This window comes from Mobula birostris, chromosome 22, assembly GCF_030028105.1.
Source record: "Mobula birostris isolate sMobBir1 chromosome 22, sMobBir1.hap1, whole genome shotgun sequence".
In the NCBI taxonomy this organism is placed as follows: Eukaryota; Metazoa; Chordata; class Chondrichthyes; order Myliobatiformes; family Myliobatidae; genus Mobula; species Mobula birostris.
In genome coordinates this window covers 44,332,936-44,349,665 of record NC_092391.1, presented here as the reverse complement: position 1 = coordinate 44,349,665, position 16,730 = coordinate 44,332,936, and the positions used below count along the sequence as shown (strand labels likewise).

At 44.4% G+C, this 16,730-nt stretch overlaps 1 long non-coding RNA gene across 1 annotated transcript; it reads left to right on the top strand.

Moving 5' to 3' along the window:
• Window positions 1–4,123: 4,123 nt before the first annotated feature.
• LOC140186379 (uncharacterized) lies at window positions 4,124–14,935 on the top strand. The gene is made up of 3 exons (XR_011882854.1): window positions 4,124–4,226; window positions 12,002–12,067; window positions 14,741–14,935. It is a non-coding gene; the product is annotated as an uncharacterized lncRNA (long non-coding RNA).
• Window positions 14,936–16,730: the final 1,795 nt, after the last annotated feature.

The window sequence follows — 16,730 nt, the reverse complement described above, 5'->3', positions numbered from 1 at the left end:
CCCACTCTTGGTCAGTTACTGCCATCTGATCAGAGCTCCATGATAACACATCCGCATCAATGTTCTGTAGTTCAGGCTAAGATCATAGACTGACAACACTGTCTGCCAGCGATGACCTGTGGGAATCAGTTTTGCAGAGTTCAAAATATAGATTAGTGTGCTGTTGACAGTTGTCCCCTTGACCTTGGCACCATATAGACGTTCGTTGTGTTTGACTACAATTGACCATTTCAATGCTAGAAACTACAATTTGTGAACAGGGTAGTTTCATTTGCATGGTGACAAACTTTGGTTAATGAAAGCAACAGGACTCAGGCCTTCACTGTGGTCTTGACGTAAAATGCCTCCTAACTTCACCTGTTCTCTAAATTTGCCTCTTCATTTGAAGCAGACAGTTGGAAATGTTTTCTGTTTTCTGGTTGGATGAGCCAGAACCTGCTGCACAGACAGAAGCCATTTGGACTATTGTGTGTTCGACACATCTCTCTTCCCAGCCCCACCCGACTTCATCTTCCCGGCCGAAACATCGTTCTAATCCTTTGTCTTGACCCTTATAAATGTCAATGTTACCCCCCGTTGAAGATGCTGCTCCCAGAGTAGAGCCAGGGTAGTGGTGGGAGGGGATCCTCACCCATCACTGTCAGCATGGAGAGATACAGGAGATGTGAATGCTTACCCAACTCTGGCACATTGAGTCCTTTGAGAGCTGAGTAGTCTTGTGATCCTCACGTAGAGCCCATTTTGGAATAAAGACAAACAGCTGTAATGGCTGATTGGCAGGTGGCAAATGGTGGCAATGAAGGGAGCCTTTTCTGGTTGGATGCCAATGTCTATTCGTGTTCCACAGGGGTTTGAGTTGGGACTGTTGCTTTTTACATTATACTGTATGTCAATGATTTGAATGAAGAAATTGATGGCTTTGTGACAAATTTTGTGGTGATATGATGATAGTTGGAAAGGCAGGTAGTTTTGAGGAAGCAGAGAGGCTACAGAAGGACCTAGGAGAATGGGCAAAGAGGTGGCAGATGGAATAGAGTGTCCATAATTGTATTGCCATGCACTTTGGTAGAAGAAATAAAAGCATAGACTATTTTCAAAATGGAGAGAAATTTCTAAAACCTGGGGTGCAAAGGGACTTTGCAGTTCTCATGCAGAATTCCTTAAAGATTAATTCCTTAAAGATGAATTTGCAGATTGAGTTGGTGGTGAGAAAGGCAAATGCAATGTTAGCATTCATTTTGAGAGGACAAGAATATAAAGTAAGGATGTCATGTTGAGGCACTGGTGAGGCCTTTCTTGGAATATTGTGAGCAATTTTGGGACCCTTATCTCAGAAAGGATGTGTTGATATTGGAAAGGGTTCAGAGGAGGTTCATGAGAATGATTGAAGAAGTCAAAGGCACATCATATAAGGAGCATTTGATAGCTCCGGGCCATTTACTCAGTGGAATTTGGAGCAATGAGGGGTGATCTCATTGAAATCTATCGAATTCTGAAAGCTCTTGATAGTGTTGATGTGGAGAGGGTGTTTCCCATGCTGGAGAGTCAAAGACCAGAGGACACAACCTCAGAATAGAGAGACATCCGTTCAGAATAGAGATAAGGAAGAATTTCTTTAGCCAGAGAGTGGTGAATTTGTGGAATTTATTGCCAAAGGAGGATGGGGAGACCAAGTCATTGGGTATATTTAAGGCAGGGGTTGATGGATATTGATTAGTCAGGGCATGAAGGAGTATGAGGGAGAAGGCAGGAGATTGGGGCTGAGAGGGTAATGGATCAGTCTTGATGAAATGCTGGAGTGGACCCTTCTGGTGAAATGGCTGAATTCTGCACCCCCCCCCCCGCCCCCCCATATCTGATGGTCGTCTAGTTCATTCACATTATCTATGCTATTAGCGATCATATATGGTCTTATAGCAACCTTCTTTTTCACCCTACAGAAGCACTCCAGAACACGTGTTATCCATACAGATACACAACTGTGTTCTCATTGGTCTGTTGACGTTCAACATCTCATACACACAGTAATTAATACTGAATAAGTTCAATATAGATTGGACATATCTCTGCTTTCCTGCCAAATTTATGCAAAAATAACAGTTTTATTTCCTCAGTTCAGGTGAAGGGAACTCAGAATGAACAGCTCATTATGAACATTAACTGATAAACTTTATGGAGACATTTTATTAATGGGCAATTTGCATTCTGCTATTGTCAAACAAACCAGCCTCCCAAGACAGGGTTAAAGTGAGTTGAGGCCCCTCACTGCAGTGAAAAATAAGAACATCCCAGGAACACTCGTCCTTAGCATCTGTGGAACCAATTATGTTGACGTGTCTTCAACATGAAACTTTAACCCACTCTGCTGTTGCTACAGATGCTGCCTGGCCTGCCGAGTGTTTCCTGCTTCATCTCCCTGCAAATTTCATAATCAACATTCCAGTTCATTTTCAACTAGGACCAAAATTAAAGTGCCCAGCAACAAATGAACACCCTGCCACATCATTTGGAGTCTTTGCCTGTGAACCATCCAGTGCTGTCATGGGCTGTCCATCATTCAGGGTCACACATGGAAATTTGCTCTTCACACAGTGAAACTGCAGGGTAGGAGCTGTGAGCAGAGGGAGGATGAGAAATGTTCACAAATGAGAGGGTTTGATAGGTGGAGGAAAAATAGAGAAGCAGGGTTGGGGAGACAGGCTCTTCCGGGTCTGTCACCAAAGCCAACGGGGTGGACCGAGAAGGGTGGGAGAGGATTCATTCTGATCAGAGGTCCGAGTTGCCGGCTGAGGAATGTATTGGAAATGAAATCTGTCAAAAGCTTCCACAGAGGCACTAAGAGATGGTACAAACCCACACAGACAGCACCATGGGTCAGGATCGAACCCGTCTCTCTGGAGCTGTGAGATTAAATAACTAACATCAGTCACTGAAACCATCACTGTTTCCTGTTGTGTGACATTCATTTGTATGAGACTTTAGTCCCCACGTTGGTCTTCAGCTCCCTGTGGGCTTCATCCACACTGCTCCCACAGCCTCTGACAGATTTCATTTCCAATACATTACTCAGCTGGCAATCCGGACCTCTGATCAGAATGAATCCTCTCCCACCCCTCTCCGTCCACCCCGCTGGCTTTGGTGATGGACCCGTAAAAGCCTGTCTCCCCAACCCTGCTTCTCTATTTTCCCTCCACCTATCAAACCCTCTCATCTGTGAACATTTCCCATCCTCCCTCTGCTCACTCCTCCTACTCTGCCCCTCGGTGCCTCTGTGATTCTCTCTCTGATACCCTGCAACATGTGACACCAGTGGTTCTGTGTCAATGCCCACTGTTCACACCTATGTTCTGATAGTCGCTATTGCATTAGGTTGAAGCTTTTCTAGTGAGTTTTCATTCTTACTTTGTGATGACCCATCCTGTCTACCAATTGTTCTTTACTGTAACTCAGTTGCCCCTGCTCTCTGAGTAGAGTCTGTTTTCCTTTCACTATCTAATATCACCCCTGGTTGTGCAGTGCATTCCCAGTATACCCAGGTCTAGACTGAGGGGTTCTGACGTCTCTTAATCAACTCCTGTTGGGAGGTTTCTATAAGGTGAGTCATGCCACATTCTAATTTCTTTATCTTCTACGTTTATACAGTATTGAATGGATTCATCTGGTTCCCCTTTTAAAATTTCCTCTTCATGTCTTCCACCGAACCCATACTACTGTTTGACTTTTCTTCAGCTTGATTCTTTCCTTTTTTCCCTCTCTTTTGCAGAGATCTTTTACTAGGTGTAGGTTTTAGATAGAGATCAGACTCTGGGTCAATATGTACTCCCTGCCCTAGAGGTAAATGATGGCTCTGATGGAGAATTTTTACTAGAACGTTTCAATCTTCTGGTTTCAACCAAAAAAAACTGGCAAGTTTGCCACCCGACTCTCCTCTGCATAAGATATAGAAGCCCAGCAGCCCACCAGGTTATGTTTCCCTTGTAGTACTAATTTTCTTACTGGAGCTGTATCTTCAGGATCAGTTGAGAATCTTTTTATTGCTTCTCTTCTTGTTTTCTTGGTTTTGTTTTTGAGCTGAAACAGCTGCTACATTTTTCAAAAGCTTTTTGCAGTTCTTTCATCATATTGGACACATACCTGAGATAATTTTCTGCGACCAATTCCTCAGTAGATGTTCCAGAACAAAGTTCCACGTAATTTGGCTTTGTACCCGAAGATTAAATAATATGGTGAGTAGCCAGTGTCTTCATTCTGAGTGTGGCTGTAGCAGTGTACCCAATGTCCAAAATACTGACTCCATTTGCTCCTTTTCTTGGCATCAAGAGTTCCTACAGTGTCTAGCAATGTCCCGTTAAATCTCTCTGGGTGAGGATTGCCTTGAGGATGATATGATGTTCTCCATGAATTCTCAGCTCCATGCTTGCTCAGTAACTCATGTATGAGTGGGCTTTCAAAATCCCTTCCCTGATCACTGTGCTTTCTTCTCGGGAGGCCAGAATAAATAAAGTATTTCTCCAACAACACTATTGCAAGTGTGGATGCTTTCTGAACCTTTGAGGGAAAGGCTTGAGTGTATCTGGTGTCGTATCAGTAACTAAGGCTCCTGCAGTGTGACTTGAATCGGGCTCTTTGGAAGGAAAATCCATAGACACTAGATCAAGTGTTCCAGGGCTTTGCAGCTTACACAAAGGAGCAAATTGTTTAGGAGGTGTTTTTCTCTGAATACAATGAATGACACTTACAGTAACCATCAAATTCAAGCTTCATTCATGGTCAATAGAAATTATCTCCAACTGATCTGTAGGTGTTTTTAAATCCCTGATGACCCGAGTCATGATCTTCCTGTACTTATCAGGCAAAATGAATTGGGAACGTTGAGTTCTGCTTGGATGTGAAGAAATCTTCTTTAAGACTTTGTTCCTCAACTCCAGATTTCACCATTCTCTCATAAGGTAGGCTATAGTAGGATGTCTTGTCTTCTCAATATTTGAAACATCTCCCTTGAAAATGCCTGACCACAATTGCACCTATACAGGTCACCTTGCTGGACGACTAACTATTGAGCAGAGCTCAAGGGAGGTAACAGTTTTGCATTCAGGACAGTGAGGGTGTAATCTGCTTGAGGAATTGCATGGTAGAAGTGCCCAGATGATCAACAGGTCCATCGGCCCATAGTCTTTGCTCTGATTGGCCAGCTGTGGAAAACTGGCATATTGCTTTCTCACCTGAGGGAGGAACGTCCTCCCACTCTTGGTCAGTTACTGCCATCTGATCAGAGCTCCATGATAACACATCCGCATCAATGTTCTGTAGTTCAGGCTAAGATCATAGACTGACAACACTGTCTGCCAGCGATGACCTGTGGGAATCAGTTTTGCAGAGTTCAAAATATAGATTAGTGTGCTGTTGACAGTTGTCCCCTTGACCTTGGCACCATATAGACGTTCGTTGTGTTTGACTACAATTGACCATTTCAATGCTAGAAACTACAATTTGTGAACAGGGTAGTTTCATTTGCATGGTGACAAACTTTGGTTAATGAAAGCAACAGGACTCAGGCCTTCACTGTGGTCTTGACGTAAAATGCCTCCTAACTTCACCTGTTCTCCAAATTTGCCTCTTCATTTGAAGCAGACAGTTGGAAATGTTTTCTGTTTTCTGGTTGGATGAGCCAGAACCTGCTGCACAGACAGAAGCCATTTGGACTATTGTGTGTTCGACACATCTCTCTTCCCAGCCCCACCCGACTTCATCTTCCCGGCCGAAACATCGTTCTAATCCTTTGTCTTGACCCTTATAAATGTCAATGTTACCCCCCGTTGAAGATGCTGCTCCCAGAGTAGAGCCAGGGTAGTGGTGGGAGGGGATCTTCACCCATCACTGTCAGCATGGAGAGATACAGGAGATGTGAATACTTACCCAACTCTGGCATATTGAGTCCTTTGAGAGCTGAGTAGTCTTGTGATCCTCACGTAGAGCCCATTTTGGAATAAAGACAAACAGCTGTAATGGCTGATTGGCAGGTGGCAAATGGTGGCAATGAAGGGAGCCTTTTCTGGTTGGATGCCAATGTCTATTCGTGTTCCACAGGGGTTTGAGTTGGGACTGTTGCTTTTTACATTATACTGTATGTCAATGATTTGAATGAAGAAATTGATGGCTTTGTGACAAATTTTGTGGTGATATGATGATAGTTGGAAAGGCAGGTAGTTTTGAGGAAGCAGAGAGGCTACAGAAGGACCTAGGAGAATGGGCAAAGAGGTGGCAGATGGAATAGAGTGTCCATAATTGTATTGCCATGCACTTTGGTAGAAGAAATAAAAGCATAGACTATTTTCAAAATGGAGAGAAATTTCTAAAACCTGGGGTGCAAAGGGACTTTGCAGTTCTCATGCAGAATTCCTTAAAGATTAATTCCTTAAAGATGAATTTGCAGATTGAGTTGGTGGTGAGAAAGGCAAATGCAATGTTAGCATTCATTTTGAGAGGACAAGAATATAAAGTAAGGATGTCATGTTGAGGCACTGGTGAGGCCTTTCTTGGAATATTGTGAGCAATTTTGGGACCCTTATCTCAGAAAGGATGTGTTGATATTGGAAAGGGTTCAGAGGAGGTTCATGAGAATGATTGAAGAAGTCAAAGGCACATCATATAAGGAGCATTTGATAGCTCCGGGCCATTTACTCAGTGGAATTTGGAGCAATGAGGGGTGATCTCATTGAAGTCTATCGAATTCTGAAAGCTCTTGATAGTGTTGATGTGGAGAGGGTGTTTCCCATGCTGGAGAGTCAAAGACCAGAGGACACAACCTCAGAATAGAGAGACATCCGTTCAGAATAGAGATAAGGAAGAATTTCTTTAGCCAGAGAGTGGTGAATTTGTGGAATTTATTGCCAAAGGAGGATGGGGAGACCAAGTCATTGGGTATATTTAAGGCAGGGGTTGATGGATATTGATTAGTCAGGGCATGAAGGAGTATGAGGGAGAAGGCAGGAGATTGGGGCTGAGAGGGTAATGGATCAGTCTTGATGAAATGCTGGAGTGGACCCTTCTGGTGAAATGGCTGAATTCTGCACCCCCCCCGCCCCCCCATATCTGATGGTCGTCTAGTTCATTCACATTATCTATGCTATTAGCGATCATATATGGTCTTATAGCAACCTTCTTTTTCACCCTACAGAAGCACTCCAGAACACGTGTTATCCATACAGATACACAACTGTGTTCTCATTGGTCTATTGACGTTCAACATCTCATACACACAGTAATTAATACTGAATAAGTTCAATATAGATTGGACATATCTCTGCTTTCCTGCCAAATTTATGCAAAAATAACAGTTTTATTTCCTCAGTTCAGGTGAAGGGAACTCAGAATGAACAGCTCATTATGAACATTAACTGATAAACTTTATGGAGACATTTTATTAATGGGCAATTTGCATTCTGCTATTGTCAAACAAACCAGCCTCCCAAGACAGGGTTAAAGTGAGTTGAGGCCCCTCACTGCAGTGAAAAATAAGAACATCCCAGGAACACTCGTCCTTAGCATCTGTGGAACCAATTATGTTGACGTGTCTTCAACATGAAACTTTAACCCACTCTGCTGTTGCTACAGATGCTGCCTGGCCTGCCGAGTGTTTCCTGCTTCATCTCCCTGCAAATTTCATAATCAACATTCCAGTTCATTTTCAACTAGGACCAAAATTAAAGTGCCCAGCAACAAATGAACACCCTGCCACATCATTTGGAGTCTTTGCCTGTGAACCATCCAGTGCTGTCATGGGCTGTCCATCATTCAGGGTCACACATGGAAATTTGCTCTTCACACAGTGAAACTGCAGGGTAGGAGCTGTGAGCAGAGGGAGGATGAGAAATGTTCACAAATGAGAGGGTTTGATAGGTGGAGGAAAAATAGAGAAGCAGGGTTGGGGAGACAGGCTCTTCCGGGTCTGTCACCAAAGCCAACGGGGTGGACCGAGAAGGGTGGGAGAGGATTCATTCTGATCAGAGGTCCGAGTTGCCGGCTGAGGAATGTATTGGAAATGAAATCTGTCAAAAGCTTCCACAGAGGCACTAAGAGATGGTACAAACCCACACAGACAGCACCATGGGTCAGGATCGAACCCGTCTCTCTGGAGCTGTGAGATTAAATAACTAACATCAGTCACTGAAACCATCACTGTTTCCTGTTGTGTGACATTCATTTGTATGAGACTTTAGTCCCCACGTTGGTCTTCAGCTCCCTGTGGGCTTCATCCACACTGCTCCCACAGCCTCTGACAGATTTCATTTCCAATACATTACTCAGCTGGCAATCCGGACCTCTGATCAGAATGAATCCTCTCCCACCCCTCTCCGTCCACCCCGCTGGCTTTGGTGATGGACCTGTAAAAGCCTGTCTCCCCAACCCTGCTTCTCTATTTTCCCTCCACCTATCAAACCCTCTCATCTGTGAACATTTCCCATCCTCCCCCTGCTCACTCCTCCTACTCTGCCCCTCGGTGCCTCTGTGATTCTCTCTCTGATACCCTGCAACATGTGACACCAGTGGTTCTGTGTCAATGCCCACTGTTCACACCTATGTTCTGATAGTCGCTATTGCATTAGGTTGAAGCTTTTCTAGTGAGTTTTCATTCTTACTTTGTGATGACCCATCCTGTCTACCAATTGTTCTTTACTGTAACTCAGTTGCCCCTGCTCTCTGAGTAGATTTGGCTTCACCTTCAAATATATTGGAGTCTGTTTTCCTTTCACTATCTAATATCACCTCTGGTTGTGCAGTGCATTCCCAGTATACCCAGGTCTAGACTGAGGGGTTCTGACGTCTCTTAATCAACTCCTGTTGGGAGGTTTCTATAAGGTGAGTCATGCCACATTCTAATTTCTTTATCTTCTACGTTTATACAGTATTGAATGGATTCATCTGGTTCCCCTTTTAAAATTTCCTCTTCATGTCTTCCACCGAACCCATACTACTGTTTGACTTTTCTTCAGCTTGATTCTTTCCTTTTTTCCCTCTCTTTTGCAGAGATCTTTTACTAGGTGTAGGTTTTAGATAGAGATCAGACTCTGGGTCAATATGTACTCCCTGCCCTAGAGGTAAATGATGGTTCTGATGGAGAATTTTTACTAGAACGTTTCAATCTTCTGGTTTCAACCAAAAAAACTGGCAAGTTTGCCACCCGACTCTCCTCCGCATAAGAGGAGCTCCCTGTGGGCTTCATCCACACTGCTTCCACAGCCTTTGACGGATGTCTCACAGGGAGCTGAAGACTGACATGGAGACTAAAATCTCATAGAAATGAATGTAACGCACCAGGAAGCAGTGGTGGTCTCAGTGACTGACGTTAGTTCTTTAATCTCACAACTCCAGAGAGACGGGTTTGATCCTGACCCATGGTGCTGTCTGTGTGGGTTTGTACCATCTCCCAGTGACTCTGTGGTTTACTCCAGGTGATCTGGTTTCCTCCCACATCCCAGGGAATTGCATGCTGGGAGGTTAATTGGTTCCTGTAAATCAGCCCTGGTGTATGTGGTAAGAAGGATAATCTGGGGTGAATTGCTGGACATTGAGAGAGAGTGATTACGTTGCAGTGAAATGGGTGTAATGCGATTACTGAGAAAGCCGGCAGTTACACTTTGGGTCCAATAGTCTTCCAGTATTGTACAAAAATACAAGAGAATATATGGGCCAGGAGTTGGGAAAACAGAATTTCCTCAAGTGAGGAAGCAGCTCTCCAGAGAAAAGCACAGGGTTCAATCAGGAATAATTTCATCTGAGATGATGAAGAAGTGGTTGGAGTTCCTGATTTTGTTTGGGTTGAAATACTTGGTCCTGGAGCTGAAAGGATCTGGTTTTTGAAGATTTGGTAAGAGTTTTGAATATCTGGTAAATCACAATCATTACATCTCTCTCCCACCTCAGATACTGCCTAAACTGTTCAATATTTACAGTATATGAGGTTCTAATCACTGGGGTTTGAAGTTTGGTCCTGGATCATACTGGTCCCAATGTTCTCTGTGGCCTGGTGAAGTGTGAATGTGGATCAACGGGGGATGGGGGAGGAAGCAGAGCTGGTGAAGGTGGGTCCCATTGGATCACAGACTGGGGCAAGAAGGGATACATCACAGTGGGTACACAGACCAATCCACAAATGTGGGGTGAAGAGCTTGGTTCTGAACAGAGAAACTGCTTCTCTTAAGTATGACGAGCTGTCTGTGATGTCAGGATCAAGGTCAGGGCAGCAAACACATATTGACTGAGAGCTCACTGCATTCCAGAGGTGGGCACGACGGTGGATGGAGAGAACCTGTGGTGAAGTGGGAAACTGAGAATGAGTCTGGGGAAAAGTGAGAAACACTGGGAGAGGAAAGGGAGACATGCTGGAACTGATCCGGACGTGGTGTCAGTGTGAGACAAACTTCTATGATTTCACCTCGTGTGTCTGAAGCTGCGGTGAACCTGAGATTATTTTAATCACCAATTTCCCCCTCTCCGCTCAGCAGCACTACACTCTTGGGTCTGTTCATATTCTTCTGACTCTCTCAGATGTGCTGCTTTCTTTATTTGAATAACAGGAATAGACATAAGAAAAGGAAGAACAATAAAAGCTTTTACATTATGTGGGGAGAGTTGAGGTTTGACATTATCTCGATTGATTATTACCAAGAACCCCAAGAACTGTCAGTACCTCCAGTTGAACTTTGTCTTTTTGTGTGTTTCCCCATAGCCGTCATTCTGTGGTTTTGTATTGCCATGTGCTCTTGTTTGTTTTCATGCCCCATGTGCTCCTGTCTCCACTCCTGCTCTACTCCAGCCCCTGTATTACTGAGTACTCCACCTCTCACCCGTTTCTCATTATTACCTGTTTTGCTGCCACTCCTGTCTCATTGTACTCCACCTATCATCTGCCCCTCATTGCTGAAGGTGTGCAGCTGCCAGGAATTGTAGAGGAGACTTGACTCAAATGCAGAGCAGCAGAGACAATTTAGTGGGGATCGATGATTTTAAGAATAAACTGCAAAGTTACAATCTATGAGGGGCACAATACAAGAGAGAACTGACACTCAGCACTGACATGGCAACACGGTAACAGATGATGAGGAGCAAGTGGCTGAAACTGGCTGGTTTTGTATGAAAGGACAAATGTTGTGGATGGGAGCTGGGTTTAAATAGGCTGCAGGTGATGAGTTGGAAATGAGTGGCAGGTGACTCCTGTTAACTGGGTGGAGAGTAGGTGGTTCCAGCTTGTGCAGGCCTGACAACAGGTGCTGGACACTGAAATGACATCAGAGTCACAGATGCAGGTCCACGGGAAACTGCTTATCTTTATGTATGTTGTCGTGTAGGTTGGTGCTGGTTCACTAATAAGACAACAGCCTGGCAGAGACACTGTGTCTTTTCACCACCTTCCCATCTATTCATTACACACCTTCAGTTATACCACGCGCACATTGTCCATTCTGGATTCAGCTCAGTGGGGAACATTAAACAGAGGGACAGGCAGCCACCACTGTCAACACTGAGCGGTCAGGATACCTTACAGCCTGTTGCATTTATTCCCGAGGAGGCCCTGCATGAGGAATACGTCCGACTCTGCCCTGAGGGAGCTCGACATGAGAGAACTGGGTAAGTGTTCACATCTCTTTCTGTCTCTCCCTGTGCTGACAGTGATGGGTGAGGTTCCCTCTCCCACCATTTCCCCAGCTCTACTCTAGGAGCAGCGTCTATTACAGCGGGTAACATTGATGTTTTTAACCTGACACTGGAAAGACAAAAGGAGTAGAAGATTATTCTGATGGCCGTGCGGAAGTGGAGTGGGGCTAGGGAGGGAGAAGCGTGGAACATTAAGAATTGTCCAAATGGCTTCAGTCCGTGCAGCAGGTTCAGGGTAATCAAACGAGGAAACAGCAAACATTCCCCGATGTCTGTATTGAATGTAGAAACAATCACAGTGATCAGCTTATCTGAACAGCAACACATCACTATCTGTCTATTACAGAAGAGACACTGCGGGAGTTGGTTGGTTCCCAGTACGAAGTCCGCAAACCACTGGATGGAAATCTGGGTAAGAGTCTGGAATAGGACAATGTCTTCAGGAAGAGGTTGGTCACTCTGAAACTGTGGCTCAGCACAGCTAGTGGAGCTGAAGCCTCATGGTTTCATGATCCGAGTTGATCCTGACCTCCAGTGGTCTCTGTGGGGTTTGTACCATTTCACTGATGACCTGGAAATCCTCCAGGCACTCCAGTTTCCTGCCACATCTCAGGCATGTTTGGCTTGAAAGGTTAATTGTTCCTAGTGTGTGGGTGATTGACAGAATGGGCTTCTGAATAGGTTTGTCCCATTAAGGCAGGGACAGGTTCGGAGGTTGAGAGAAACATGGTTGACAAAATACATAGAACATCAAGAGTCTGAAAGAGAGATACCAGAGGAAACAAGACAAAGATACAGATTTAGGAAGCAAAGATCAGACATGGCACGAGAAAGTTACAAGGTGACCATGAAGCAGAGTAGGAATGGTCCTAGGAGAGCTGGAAAGGGGCAGGAGAATCCCTTTGCATGTAGGATTAAGGAAACCCCCATGGTGGACCACACATACATGAAGAACAGGAGGATGACTCGAGTGTGTGTAGAGGATCATGGACATGTGTCTAGAGTCCGAGGAGGCAGGGCAATTCTTAATGAGTATTTTCGGTGGGAGGGTCCTTGATGAATGTGGGGACAGCATTGAACAGTCTGATATGCTGGAATATGTTAGTGTTAAGAACCATGACGTACTAGACAACTTGGAGAAGCCAAGTCTGATTGGTCAACATGAGTTTGTGTGGGCATGTTGCATATCAGAGGCCTGACTGAATACTTTGAGGAAATAATAAAAAACATTGATGAAGGTGGAGCTGTGGACTGAATTGTTACATATGGATTTTAGTGATGTGTTTGTATCAGGTTTCTCATTGCAGACTCATTTAGAAAATCAGGAATTATGGACTACAATGAAACGTGGCTGCATGGATTCAGATTGTGTTGTCTACAGAAAGCAGAGGGAAGTAGTAAGGGTAGATTCATCAATTCCTTGATGATACAAAGTTTGGTGGAGTAGTATAGAAGGTTGTTGCCAGTTACGGCAGGACATTGATCGGATACTGAGCTGGACTGAGAAATAATGGATGAATTCAATCAGGGAAGTGTGACGTGGTACACTTTGAAATTGGAATATTCAGTTCAGGTTTCCTCTTTATATAAATGATGTGAGTGCTTTAGGGAGGCTGCAGAGGAGTTTTACCAGGATGCACCCTGGTTTGGAGAGCATGTGTTTCCTGGACAGGTTTAGCAATCCAGGGTTTTGCTCTTTGCACTGAAGGAGGATGAGTGGTGAATTGATAAACAGATTCAAGATGATACGGGGCAAGGTCAAGTGGATATTCAGAGAGGTTGTCCCAGGGCAAAAAGGCTAATATGAGGGACCATAGTCTCATGTGCTCAGAGGAAGGGTCCTGCTAGGTGTGATGGTGGGGGCATTTGAATTAGGGACATTTAAGAGACTCTTGGATAGGCACATGGATGAGAGAAAATGGTGGGGGTAGGCTATGTGGAAGGGAAAGGTTAGATTGATCTTAGTAACACGGAGAGGAGATATTAGTAACGTTATCATGGGAACTGGGATATCTTCATTTCTGGAGGTTTCCAGTGCTTTTTCCACGTCACTGTTAGAGGAGCTGAAGTCCTGTTCAACACAAATCCTCTTTCTCCTTTACACACGGGCAAGAAGCTCTCAGTCCGTGACTGACGGTAGCAATGTCGGAAACGTGATGACTCAGATTATCAGTGGGTTATTTTTCGATTCGAGATCACGAGAGGAAGTTGTAGTATTTGCTCATATGCTACCGCGGTGTATAAAGTAGTCCAGACAAACTGGAGGTATTTCCAGAAATACAGGTGTCCGGTTCATTGATTAAAGAAACTGCAACTTCGAAAAAAAAAACTCTAAAATTGGATTTGTCAGATAGATAATATTACATCTTATCTCAGAAAATGTGATCAAAGAAAAATTACACAAACCTGGAGCTGTGACTGAGTTATCTACTGACCTTCTGGTAAGTAGTGGACGTTCACAGCTCCCCGACCCGCAGATGAACATTTCATTCAATACTTACCGAGGGATAAATGTGTGGGGAATGCAGCAAGTTATGGGGCAAAGGAAACGGTTATTGGAGGGTGTAATAGGCAGGAAAAGAACACTGATAGAGGTCGTTCGTGGGCAAAGCACATTCAGATGGAAGGCAATGTGGCAAAGTCTGAGGTCATCCTCCTTGGATCAAGGAGGAATAATTCAGAGAGGAGCTGTGGGCAATTGACCAGATCGATCACTACAATAACATTGTTGGTCTGCAGCGGATTATTACACTGATGGGTCTGTGGCCACACAGCTTACACTTCCCTTCTCATTTCAACTTTCAAACACGTTCCATTGTGGTGTCCATCCAATGTTCTTGCGATGATCCACTCCAGAGGGCCCCTAGGGCAGATACCAACCCACTGTTTAACATCGGTGGACTTCCTGGTTGTTCTGTGGAGGTCTTCAAATCAATATCCGTGCAGTCAGGAAGCAGCATTTAGAAAGTCTCATTCAGTTTCTGTTCCTTTGTTTCTGCACGGATTTCTCGTTACACAGACCTGGTGTAATACAGAACAAAAATGCAATAGGAGGGTTAACTCATCTGTTTTGTTTCTGGTGCAGTTTAATCGAGCTGATTCACCTCGGAGAGACGGACCGTTTAATGAATACCGAAACTCTGAACTACAACGCCGGCTTTCATCTACATGCGTTGGCACGAAAGAGTTACCGATGATGCTTTAATAAGTGAAATTTCTGCTCATGACTCAGCGCGAGATACTGAATTACCTTAACCTTCTTCCTTGCCTGTGTGCTTATATAACCTAAGCAAAGGAATTTAAAATAATAATACAAATTTCTGCATGAAACAGTTGTTCCTCATTTTTTCCCTGAGAATTTGTGGCTACTTCTGGCTCCCATTATGACGTTGCTGGAACGAGGCCAGTCAGTGTTTGTTGCGCTTCACACAGCAGCGCCGTTGTAACCTGTATCAGTGTCGCCCTGGTCACTCAGTGTAACGAGCACCGTCTATTCCTTTCTTTGGCTACAATATCCATCACCTTTCGCCAACACCTGTCCGCTCACACTGAGATGTTGAGGCGTTTTGCTTGGTGCTGAGAACGATTTAATGGAAGCTCTGATTGATGTTTAACGACGGAATAAGGGGCAGGAGGGAGTCTGACTCGAGAACGAGTGTTAGGTGAATCTCTCGACAAAACGTTTTAAATCAGAACATCAACCCCTTTTTTTCCTTGAGAAAACTTCCTGCGGTTCTCACAGAAGATACGGACGGACGCTGAGACAAGGAAGTCATTAAGAGAGTTGATTGAATGTTTGATCACAGATAGATTTTAAGATGAGAGGGTGAGGTGGGTCCAGGCTGTAGGGGAGGATGTTGTGGTGTAAAATAATGGAAGGCAAGGCAAGTGTGGAGGAAAAACAGACTCGCAAATGGACACGGTGATCAGTGTTTATTAATAAGAGTTCGAACAAAATACTTGAGGATGGGACTAAGCACACTGATGAAGGTAGAGCCGTAGATGTAGTGTATTTGGATTTTAGTAAGGCAGTTGATAAGGTATCCCATGCAAGGCTTATTAAGAAAGTCAGGAGGCATGGGATCCAAGGGGACATTGCTTTGTGGATCCAGAAATGGCTTGCCCACAGAAGGCAAAGACTGATTGTAGACATGTCATATTCTGCATGGAGGCCGGTGACCAGTGGTGTGCCTCAGGGATTGGTTCTGGGACCCCTATTCTTTGTGTGACGACAAGATTGATGCTGCTGAGAGAGATAAGTGAGACAATGGAGGAACATTCAAAATGCTAATAAGAGAGAAGAGAGAGATTAATGAGAAAGAAACACATTTCAGAATATTGACAGACCGTTTGCTTTGAACCTGAGCTGTTGGAAGTTTGATGGACAGGCGATACCCCAGCAGGGGGATGAAAAGAACAGGTTTGCTAAGGCACGACACACCACGAGATCACGACATAACGAGACCCTGGAAGAGCGGTGTGCCCCGACAAGTTGGTGGTAGTTTGGAGGTCTGGTTGCGGGAACCGACCATTGATGCACAGGGTGAAAAGGGATGATTGGCGGGAACCTGGTGTGTGTGTCTGCCCTTATCTGGGTGCCAGGTTCACCGCGGAAGAACTGTTGTATCTGGAACGGTGGGTTCACAGTCGGTGACCATAGAAGACATAAAAGGGTCCGCTCGAAAGCCAACTGCGAAGAACATCAAAGGTCTGCTGAATCAGATTTACATATTTTCTCTCTCTCTCCCTCCAACGGCACAGCAGCGATTACTGCGAACTGTACTAAACTGAACTGAACTCTGCATTACTTGAGACTGATTATTTTACCCGTAGACTGCGATAGAGCTTGATTGATTCCTATTACCCTAGTTCTGTGTACATGTGTGTTTTATCATTGCTAAACCATTGCATTTATATCCATACGATTAGAGTACTGTGTTACTTATTTCTTTAATAAAACTTTATTAGTTTCTAGTAAACCAGACTCCAACTAAGTGGTCCACTTCTGCTGGTTTGGCAACCCAGTTATGGGGTACGTAACATAAGTGGGGGCTCGTCCGGTAACTTGAACGCCA